The sequence below is a fragment of the Schistocerca serialis genome, chromosome 2 (assembly GCF_023864345.2).
Source record: "Schistocerca serialis cubense isolate TAMUIC-IGC-003099 chromosome 2, iqSchSeri2.2, whole genome shotgun sequence".
NCBI classification, from domain to species: domain Eukaryota; kingdom Metazoa; phylum Arthropoda; class Insecta; order Orthoptera; family Acrididae; genus Schistocerca; species Schistocerca serialis.
This window is the reverse complement of record NC_064639.1, coordinates 1,111,342,245-1,111,353,466: the sequence shown is the minus strand read 5'-3', so window position 1 is coordinate 1,111,353,466 and position 11,222 is coordinate 1,111,342,245. Positions and strand designations below refer to the sequence as shown.

At 41.3% G+C, this 11,222-nt stretch overlaps 1 non-coding gene across 1 annotated transcript; it reads left to right on the top strand.

The window, feature by feature from the left end:
* The first annotated feature begins 733 nt into the window (after positions 1–733).
* Positions 734–808, top strand: Trnas-cga (transfer RNA serine (anticodon CGA)). Its single transcript has one exon. It is a non-coding gene; the product is annotated as a tRNA-Ser (tRNA).
* The last annotated feature ends 10,414 nt before the right edge of the window (positions 809–11,222 follow it).

Genomic DNA, 11,222 nt, shown 5'->3' with positions numbered 1-11,222 from the left:
TGATGCCTCAGAACATGTCCTACCAACCGATCCCTTCTTCTAGTCAAGTTGTGCCACAAACTTCTCTTCTTCTCTTCTTCCCAATCCTATTCAACACCTCCTCATTAGTTATGTGATATACCCATCTAATCTTCAGCATTCTCCTGTAGCACCACATCTAGAAAGCTTCTATTCTCTTCTTGTCCAAACTATTTATCGTCCATGTTTCACTTCCATACATGGCTACACTCCATACAAATACTTTCAAAACGACTTCCTGACACTTAAATCTATACTCGATGTTAACAAATTTCTCTTCTTCAGAAACGCTTTCCTTGCCATTGCCAGTCTACATTTTATATCCTCTCTACATCGACCTTCATCAGTTATATTGCTCCCCAAATAGCAAAACTCCTTTATTACTTGAAGTGTCTTATTTCCTAATCTAATACCCTCAACATCACCCGACTTAATTCGGCTACATTCCATTATCCTCGTTCATCACATAATGGGCATAATATGATTAAAGTTACATTTCATTCGGAACGGATGTCTTTCATCATCAGTATGAGGTGTGGCAACCACAGTCACGTGTATGCTATAGGAGCCATGGAAGACAACAGCGTTCAGATATGAAACTTACTGGCAGATTAAAACTGTGTGCCGGACCTTCGCAGGAGAGTTTCTGTAAAGTTTGGAAGGTAGGAGACGAGGTACTGGCGGAAGTAAAGCTGTGAGTACCGGGCGTGAGTCGTGCTTGGGTAGCTCAGTTGGTAGAGCGCTTGCCCGCGAAAGGCAAAGGTCCCGAGTTCGAGTCTCGGTCCGGCACACAGTTTTAATCTGCCAGGAAGTTTCATATCAGCGCACAGTCCGCTGCAGAGTGAAAATCTGTTTCTGGAAGCGTTCAGATATCATCATGAAGAACTACTGGGTGGCCAAAAAGTCAGTATAAATTTGAAAACTGATTAAATCACGGAATAATGTAGATAGAGAGGTACAAATTGACACACATGCTTGGAATGACATGGGGTTTTATTAGAACCAAAAAAATGCAAACGTTCAAAAAATGTCCGACAGACGGTGCTTCATCTGATCAGAATAGCAATAATTAGCATAACAAAGTAAGACAAAGCAAAGATGATGTTCTTTACAGGTCATGCTCAACATGTCCACCATCATTCCTCAACAATAGCTGTAGTCGAGGAATAATGTTGTGAACAGCACTGTAAAGCATGTCCGGAGTTAGGGTGAGGCATTGGCGTCGGATGTTGTCTTTCTGCATCCCTAGAGATGTCGGTCGATCACGATACACTTGCGACTTCAGGTAACCCCAGAGCCAATAATCGCACGGACTGAGATCTGGGGACCTGGGAGGCCAAGCATGACGAAAGTGGGTGCTGAGCACACGATCATCACCAAACGACCCGCGCAAGAGATCTTTCACGCGTCTAGCAATATGGGGTGGAGCGCCATCCTGCATAAACAACGTACGTTCCAGGAGCTGTTTATCAGCCAAGCTGGAGATGATGTGATTCTGTAACACATCGGCGTACCTCTCACCCGTCACGGTAGTAGTTTTGCTGTCCAGCGCCGTCTGTCGGACATTTTGTGAACTTTGTTTTTTTTCGGTTCTAATAAAACCCCATGTCATTCCAAGCATGTGTGTCAATTTTTACCTCTATATCTACATTATTCAGTGGTTTATTAAGTTTTCAAATATATACTGACTTTTTGATCACCCTGTACTTACCTAGTAATTTCATGTAGCTTGCTAACTGGAGGAGTCTATGACCGATGTACAAGGGGACTCCGTAATTAAAAAGAGAAAGTGATGTACCAAAACAGTGTGTTCTTAGAGAATGAGACCTCTACTGCTTCTCAACGTGATCCTCACCAATATTAACATCGTTATGAGCTGAACGTGACCCTCACCAATTTTAACATAGCTATTACGAAATGCTTTTTTTTATTTTTTTTATACCTGATGAAAAGAAGTCTTTGTTTTGTTGCTTGGGCTAGTTTCCCACAAATTCGTTGCATGTGTTTTGGATTCTGGTTCAAGATCGTGACTCAAGTAGCTTAACACGTTGATATCTTGTTTAGAAGAGTGTCATCTTCCATTTCATAGCGTTCTTTGAAGTCTGTACACAATTTGAATCTTGATTCTGTGTGTTGTTGCGTTAACTCTCTCGTGACCAAGCTTCCACTTGCTTTGATAGCCGACCCCTGTGGCCGAGTGGTTCTAGGGGCGTCAGTCCGGAACCGCGCTGCTGCTACGTTCGCAGATTCGAATCCTGCTTAGGGCATAGATGTGTGTGATGTCCTTAGGTTAGTTAGGCTTAAGTAGTTCTAAGTCTAGGGGACTGATGACCTCATGTGGCGGTTTTTTGCATAACATCAACATGGACAAATGCAATGAATATGGATGATACGATACTCTGTGGTATTCTGCAGTTTGAATTCACTCTGTTTTTAGGCAGTTGCATTTATTTGATTTTGTAAATGATACTGACAATATTATAAACATGCATAATGCATTATTCATACTACAGCTTCTCCCAGATGATTATTTTGTTCAAATTGCACAAGAATTCCACCTGGCGTAGCGTAATAATATTGACTGTAAGTTGTGTTCATATTACTAATATTACAGATCGTACATCAGAGCTTTTATAATTTTTGTCTTCGATGGATTTAATTATTCTTAGCAATTTGATCATGAAAAGAATACCACCCACACACAACACTGACGTACGCTACCAGAAATATTTTTCTCCGTGATTCGTGTGTAGTTTAATTTTGGCCTCATACATCAGCAATGAAATCTTGTTCAATAATAAATACCATCAGCACTGTTCTTAGAAGATGCAGTCTGATTCGATTAATTTTTTCTTTTCTAAATAGAGTTCAGTACCACCGGTGCACATTTTTTTCTAACACATCAGAATATTGGTTGCAGTTTCAAGTAATTTAAATTTGCCGCTATGATAAAAGCTAAGATGGCGGCCAACAAAAGACCGAGGATTTCGTTTTTAATTAAGATTTTCCTTTACTCAATAAATAGTTAATCATTTAAATTTATGCCACCAATAAAAAAAAAATTAAATTGTTTTGCAAATTAGTTTAACACAAACCCATCCTATTTTCAACTAGAAGTACAGACGAAGTTGCTATATAATCGCAACTAACAATGGCTGCGCTTCTTGCAGCTATGATAAAACAATTAATACAAAATTATAATTAAAAGAAGAAGTGATTTTTCAATAATTAATCATAAATAGTTTTAACGCATTTGGCTCTATTTGTTTATTACCAACAAATGGACATAAAAGTACAATAATTTTACATTAAATGTTTTTGATTCAACAGACCTCAAATCGATTCGAGTCTTGCGTCGGCGACGTACATCAGAAGAAGATGACAAAAGGGTACAAAACAAAAGAAAAGAATGACATAGATTAACAAAGAATGTGAGACAAATATTGTCTCTGTTTTACATAATTATCATCTTTATAAGAAATAATTACATAATTGAATGAATATTATTGAGTTACGTAATTTTCCACACGTTCATATTCCACTCGTAATAAAAAAAATATATATCGTGGATGTTATACTCAGATGTTAAGTCCCATAGTGCTTGGAGCCATTTGCTTTGATATACTTGAGCTTGTTACTGATGACGTTACGAACCGTGCCAATACTTATTGTAACTGTTTTTGCTATATTTTCGACTGTAATGCGCCGGTCTTCACGAATAATGTCGTCATGCGGCTTCCAAGCGATGTAGTTGACACTTCACCTGACCAGTCAGGACACTGAACCAGTCAGAACATCCCTTGTGTCACTGACGTTCGATGATTTCGAACTGTTCCACCGACTTATAAAATTTTTCACGATTCATAGAACTTCCGCTCTACTGCGCAATCATTGTCGAAAATATTTTACCCCGTTCTTCAGAAAAAGATCTATTAACGTTGTTCACCTAATGTGGAACCTTCAAGCGAACACGCCATAGTTTCGCTGTCGTCCACAAATCGTGGTGACACACCACAATCGGCAACGCGAATTGATGCCACACACATTAGTGAGGGCTCGCTGCAGTCCGCAACGACGCATAGGAGGCGTTCCAGGAGACCACTCCTCCCTATCACCAACAACAACGCCCTTGAAGTTAGCTCAATACAGTACTCAGCATGCAAAGGCGCAGTCCCAGTTCTAGGACTCAGCTACAGCAGTCAGCAGCATCACAGTATAGGACCAAAGAGCAGTTAGAGTTTCAGATGAACTTGTAGTGTTGAATATTGTACCTCAAGAACAATTTGTTAATTGGAGCATCAAATGATGCTTTGCTGGTCCATGACAGTTGTAAGTTATCCACTGCTCCTGTGGCAAAAAAGTGTGTCAAACTTAAGAAAATTTTTCAATTATTATTATTATTATTATTATTATTATACAAATTTGGCCGTTAAAGACCGTGAAAACAGTTATTTCTTGCGCTTCTGGGAAGTCTTCTTTTTCTCAGCCCACAATTCTTTCATTCTTGCGCTGAAGGCGGCTTTTCTCTCTTCAGACCATTTAGTTCCACAAGTCTTCTTAATTTTCACACCGAAACCCGTGAATGAATTCAGTTTTTTTATAAAAAGGTTTCTGTTAAATATTGTTTCCTGATCTATGTCCATTTCTTTTAGATCTCTTCCTGTGTTGATAAACCATAAATTTTTATTTTTTAGATTTGCGATGTACGAAAATATTTGTTTTGTAAGCCTATTCGGGTTCATCCTCATGATGTGAGCATAAAAGGAGCATCTTCTTTTTCTAATTTCGTCTGTAATTTTGCTGCACTTCGTATACACTTCTTTGTTGCTTTTTAGTCTGTATACAGGCTTGCCTTGATCATCTGTTATTTTCCTGTGTCCAAGAATTGTCCTCACAATTCTTCTTTCACGATTTTCTATCTGTTCTGCGTATGTAAAATTTGCCAGTGTTTCTGATGCATATAGTATCTGCGGTCTAATGACAGTCTGGTAGTGTCTGAGTTTAATGTTTTTGGATACACATTTTTTTGAATACATTTGTCTGCAGTAGTGAGTTGCTGTCTCTACTTTTTGTATTCTAGCCCTGCAGGCTGGATGACCTTTTGCCACAGGTTGAATTAGTTCACCAAGATATTTAAAATGTTTAGATACCTGTATTTTCCCGTATTTCGTAGTTATTTCCTTTGGTGGATTTTTGATATTTGTAATGATTTCTGTCTTTTCAAATGAAATTTGCAAGCCCGCTTTTTCAGCAGTTTCCTTAAGTAATTCTATTTGTTTTATTGCGTCTTTTTGTGTGTAAGCTAAACAGGCGAGATCGTCAGCGAAGGCAAAACAGTTGGTTTCAATGGCTTTGTAGCACTTCCCTCCAATTTGGACTTTCTCAACCCCATGTTTTTGCGTGAGTTTTCTCCATTCTGCTATGACTTTATCCAGAACACAGTTGAAGAGTACCGGGGACAGCGCATCTCCTTGTCTGACGCCGGTTTTGACCTCGAAATGACGTGAAATTTCTCCTTGGAATTTTACTTTTGATGTTGTATTTGTTAATGTTTCTTTGATTATGGTGATTGTTGTTTCATCTATTTCATATTCGCGAAGTGTTTTGATGAGTGTGTCCCTATCGATTGAGCCATAAGCTTTTTTGAAATCAATGAATGTTATGAAATATTTCTTGCTCCTTGTAGATAAATAGTTCATTGTTGTTTTGAGGTTAAAAATTTGTTCGGGGCAGGATCTTCCTGGTCTGAAGCCAGCTTGATATTCTCCAAGTTTTCCCTCTATAATTGGTGATACACGATTGAGCAGGGCTTTTGATAGAATTTTGTATGGGACTGGGAGAAGCGATATTCCACGATAGTTGTTAACATCCCTTTTGTCACCTTTTTTAAACAGAGGGTGAATTAGGGCAGTTTTCCAGTGACTTGGGATTTTCTTGGTTTCCCATATTTGTTCAAGTTATTTGTGTAGTGCTCCTACTGATGTTTCTCCCCCAAGCTTGAGCATTTCTGCTGTAATTGTGTCTTCTCCAGATGCTTTCCTGTTTTTGAGATTTTTGTTTATGTTTGTGATTTCCTCTCGTGTCGGAGGTGTTGAATGTGTTGGTAATGTTTCTGGTTGCGTAAAACTGAGAGTCTGGATGGGTGTTTGGCAGTTTAGGAGTGTCTCAAAATATTCAGCGAGGATTTCACAGTTTTCAGTATTGTTGGTGGCGAGAGTCTTATTATTTCTCATAAGGTTTAGGCAGGGGGACTGGTATCCTCGGAGTTTCTGGTTGAATGTTTTGTACCAAGCTGCCGTGTTGCATTTCTTGAAATTCTCTTCGATTGAGTCCAGTTGTTGTTTTTCATATTGTCTCTTGGTGTTGCGAATAGTTTTCGAGGCATTCTTTCTGGCTTGCTTAAATTCATCAAAGTTGTTTTCAGTTTTATGTGAGTTCCACTTTTTCCAGGCTTTAAGTCTTTCATGCAGAACTTCATTACAGTTGCTGTCCCACCACGGGTGTGAATAAATAATGTAATAAAGTGAATAAATATTACATGTCTCCTAGTTTGATGAGTCTTCTACCAGAACAATCAAAGCCTGATCACAGGAATAGTAAAATGCGATACTGATGTTATAAGGAAAATAATTTTTATCTGTGAACTGTTCTCAGCTCATCCCAGTGATGTCAACCTGAAATCATGGAAGTACAAAACTCCTCCTACAAACTGTTTCACTTCTACATCAGTTTGTGTGCTTAATTATTCAACGTCACTCGAATGTCTTCCAATCGCATTCCATACAAGATCAATGGATGACAAATCAAGGTACTGGAATATATGTTTTGGCACCCTTGTCATGAAGGATATGACAACACAGTTTGGCTTTTTTCCAACATCTAGGCAAGCAGTCAGCCTTCTCTTGTTCAGTTACCAAATCAGAACTGTTATCGTATCCGGCAACTTCCCACGCCATTATTCAAGGATGTATGGATGTCTAGAATCGCTGCTTCGTGTGACCATTAACCAGGTCGTTCGGGTCTATTTTAGCACCACAAATAGAGTTGGCAGTCATCGCTGACCAGCACAGAATGGCATTCACTGTCCATGACGACTCTGGTTCCACTCCATGCAAGTCTATGTTGTCTGCGGTATGCTGTCAGCGGTAGACGACGATGGAAACTTGAGATCTTAAACAAATCACCAATAATCTGTTCCCGAACACCGTCCGCGTCTATTTCTAAAAGGCACTCGAACAATCCTTCGATCTGATGGTGTAGTCCTACAGGAACGCCTTATGCATTCTCTTCTTGGCGCTCTATTTATCATCTTTCGTTCCGAAGCCATTGTCCTGCACCCTGCTATCAGTACGATCTGTCGGTTTGATTCTCCCGTTTCTCTCATGCAATGGCTCGAGTTTTCTCGAAGTCCAAGAGTTGCGATGGGCTGCACGAGTACGTTCGTGGACGTGCTTTGCTGCAGCCTCCATCTGAAATTTCAACAAACCTTAGACGAGTTGAGCGACCATCATGTAGTCGCGCCCTTCTTATTCTGTATGGATGGTGTCTTTCTTTACAATAACTAATGTGAAGCCATCATGCAACTATTATTCAAGCCATTGCTGAATATCCTCAACATTGTTTCCTTCTTTATCGAAAATACTGAAACTGAACTCTCGTAAGAATAAAATATTAATCAGCAGATCCCACGTATGGGTTTCTTAGCGTTCGTTCAAGGTGTTCCTGGTGTAAACCTTTCAATTTCCGTCAGTGTATGACCCACCGCGCATGTACTCGTCAACGATTTTCCTCTCCATTACGAGGACAACTAATCCTGGATGCCTTAGCACTTGCTGGGCTTGTGTGTCCAACATAATATTTGTGATTTGACTAAAGCTTATGTCAATGAATATTACGTTGTACAATTTGCAAACACAAAACGAAAAAAAAATTATTTATTTGAACACTTATGTCCACGATGTTAGGTGTCTGCGAGAAATTTAATAGTGCGACGCAGAAGAAAAGGGAGGGACGTCGGAGAGCAAGTCCTGAGTCCAGCTAGAGGAGGAGTAACCTTTGCACTCCTATGATTTTATTTTTACGCAAGAGGAGGACACTGAGACAGGCAAAGCTAAATATATTCAACACGTGTAAATAAATTATTTGGATTTTTCTGAGTTATAGCACACAATCAGACGTACGTGGGTAATTTTTAATATTTATAGCTGCCAAATTATGAAGAGAATTCATGTTTAGCTCTAATATTACTATAACTTTTTCTGTACATTTATAAAGAGCGTTCCTAGTTGACATCGGCGACACGCGAGTTAAATACTTGGGAAATAGCTGCACTTTCCACTGTGCTATCCTAAATAATGAAAGTGTGAGCTTATCCACGTGACTATTAAAAGTAATTCATTAAATTTCTGTTGCACGAAAAATCACACAAATCTAAGGGCTGTCAGGTCAACTAAATACGTAGGGAATACAGTTAGGAACAATTTGGAACGATCTCATAGATAATGTTGCATTTTAAAGGCAGAACACTTAAAAGATATAACAAATGCATTAAAGAAACTGCCTACACTACGCTTGTCCGTCGTCTATTAGTATCTCACTGTGGGGTAGGAGATCTTTATCGTTAAGAATTTATCGAGACATCGATAAAAGTTTTTGCCACGAAATAGGGGAGAGAGCGTCATGGGTATAACAAGCGAGTTGGCGTGGCAGTATACTAAAACAAAGGCATTTTTCTTTCCGGCGAAATGTTTTCACGAAATTTCAATCACCAACTTTCTCCTCCGAATGCGAGTGTTGATGCCGAAGTCCGTAGGGAGAAACGATCATCGCAGTAAGACAAGAGAGCCCGCCCGGTTAGCCGTACGGTCCAACAAACTGCTTTCCGGGCGGGAAGGCGTGCCGGTCCCCGGCACGAACCCGCCCGGCGGATTAGTGTCGAGGTCCGGTGTGCCGGCCAGCCTGTTTATGGTTTTTAAGGCCGTTTTCCATCTGCCTCGGCGAATGCGGGCTGGTCCCCCTTATTACGCCTCAATTACACTATGTCGGGCACTCAAACATTGGATACTTCCTGGCAGATTAAAACAGTGTGCCGGACCGAGACTCGAACTCGGGACCTTTGCCTTTCGCGGGCAAGGTTCGCAGGAGAGCTTCTGTAAAGTTTGAAAGGTAGGAAACGAAGTACTGGTGGAAGTAAAGCTGTGAGGGCGGGGCGTCAGTCGTGCCTGGGTAGCTCAGACGGTAGAGCACTTGCTCGCGAAAGGCAAAGGTCCCGAGTTCGAGTCTCGGTCCGGCACACAGTTTTAATCTGCCAGGAAGTTTCATATCAGCGCACACTCCGCTGCAGAGTGAGAATCTCATTCTGGCCTCAAACATTGGGGTTACACTCGTCTGGTGTGAGACATTCCCGGAGGATCCACTGGGAGCCGAACCGCACAATAGCCCTGGGTTCGGTGTGGGGCGGCGGTGGGGTGAGTGGACTGCTGTGGGCCTGTTGTGGGGTTGTGAACCACTGAGGGCTACAGCGGGGACGAAGTCTCTCCGTCGTTTCTAGGTCCCCAGTTCCATACAATACAACACAAAACAAGAGAAATTGGAACGTGCACAGCGAGACCGCGCGGTGTTGAAGAGTGGAAAGGTAGGGCAACAGGGTGAATGGCAGAGTAGACAAAAAAATGGCTCTGAGCACTATGGGACTCAACTGCTGAGGTCATTAGTCCCCTAGAACTTAGAACTAGTTAAACCTAACTAACCTAAGACCATCACAAACATCCATGCCCGAGGCAGGATTCGAACCTGCGACCGTAGCGGTCTTGCGGTTCCAGACTGCAGCGCCTTTAACCGCACGGCCACTTCGGCCGGCCAGGCAGAGTAGACATATTGATGTAAATGTGTGAGTATCCATCAGCAGACTCCGGAGCTGCTGTAGTTCGCACCGCTGGTAGATTGGCCCCACAGCTCTCTGAGGACATCGTGACACCTTAATACAAGGTTCCCACACCTTACTCGTCTTCTCCTCGAATGCCATCACAGGAGGTAAAAGTTTGAAGCACAAACTAGAAATGGTTTTACAGACAAAAGAAGGCTGTGGATTTTCAGTACATGTGAGATCCGACAGGAGGACTTTGTGAAATTCCTACACAACCACCTCAAAACACGTAATGCCGGTGGTACACACAGGTTTTGGCTACAATAGGGCCTGCAGTGGGCATCACTTGGGACTGCATGGCGACTATGCGCGAAGTCACGATAACGACTCTCAACAGCTGCTGGAACGTCAGCACTAATTTGGCCTCTCCTGAAAGAGAAGCTCATTCTTCCGCTGAACAGAGAAGACATAGACCGCTGATTATTGCATCGCTGATTGAAATGAATGCCGGAATGTGTCACTGTTCAGTGGTACTCTAAATAAAGTTGGGTACTACCGGAAACCAATGCATTTATTAAATAAAAAGCACCAGAAACGGAAATTTGTTCACAATATGCTTAAACAATGTGAATTAGTTAGTGTTTGCTAAGCTCTAACCGTTATCCGAACATTTTACCGCAACAGCTAGTCGTTCTGCGAACATTTTTGCTGCATATAGTTATGCGTCAAATTACCAACAAATCATCTTGAAATGCATCCTGATCAACAGTACCAACATATGGCGAACTTAAATATCATGCTGATTCGTGTCGCTTCATGACTGTCCTCGATCGTTCAGTTCATTCTTCCAGTTTATGAAATTAATTGTAATCTAACTCTGAAAGTCAGTAAACTGGTATATTAAATTTGACAGCGGCAGCAAAAAAATGGTTCAAATGGCTCTGAGCACTATGGGACTTAACATTTATGGTCATCAGTCCCCTAGAACTTAGAACTACTTAAACCTAACTAACCTAAGGACAGCACACAACACCCAGCCATCACGAGGCAGAGAAAATCCCTGACCCCGCCGGGAATCGAACCCGGGAACCCAGGCGTGGGAAGCGACAACGCTACCGCACGACCACGAGCTGCGGACGCGGCAGCAACGTGTTTAGTGTTTAATATAATTAATATTGTCACTGCGTTTATCGCATTTTCTATAGTGTTATCCCCGGTAATGATCTGCGTTTCTTTCAGTTTCTGCCTATCTAGTACAGTCGTTTCGCACGTCGCTACACCAGGTGTGCCTTTCTCAACGTAACTTGTGTTTCTTAGACATTTATGCCTGGTTGCATAT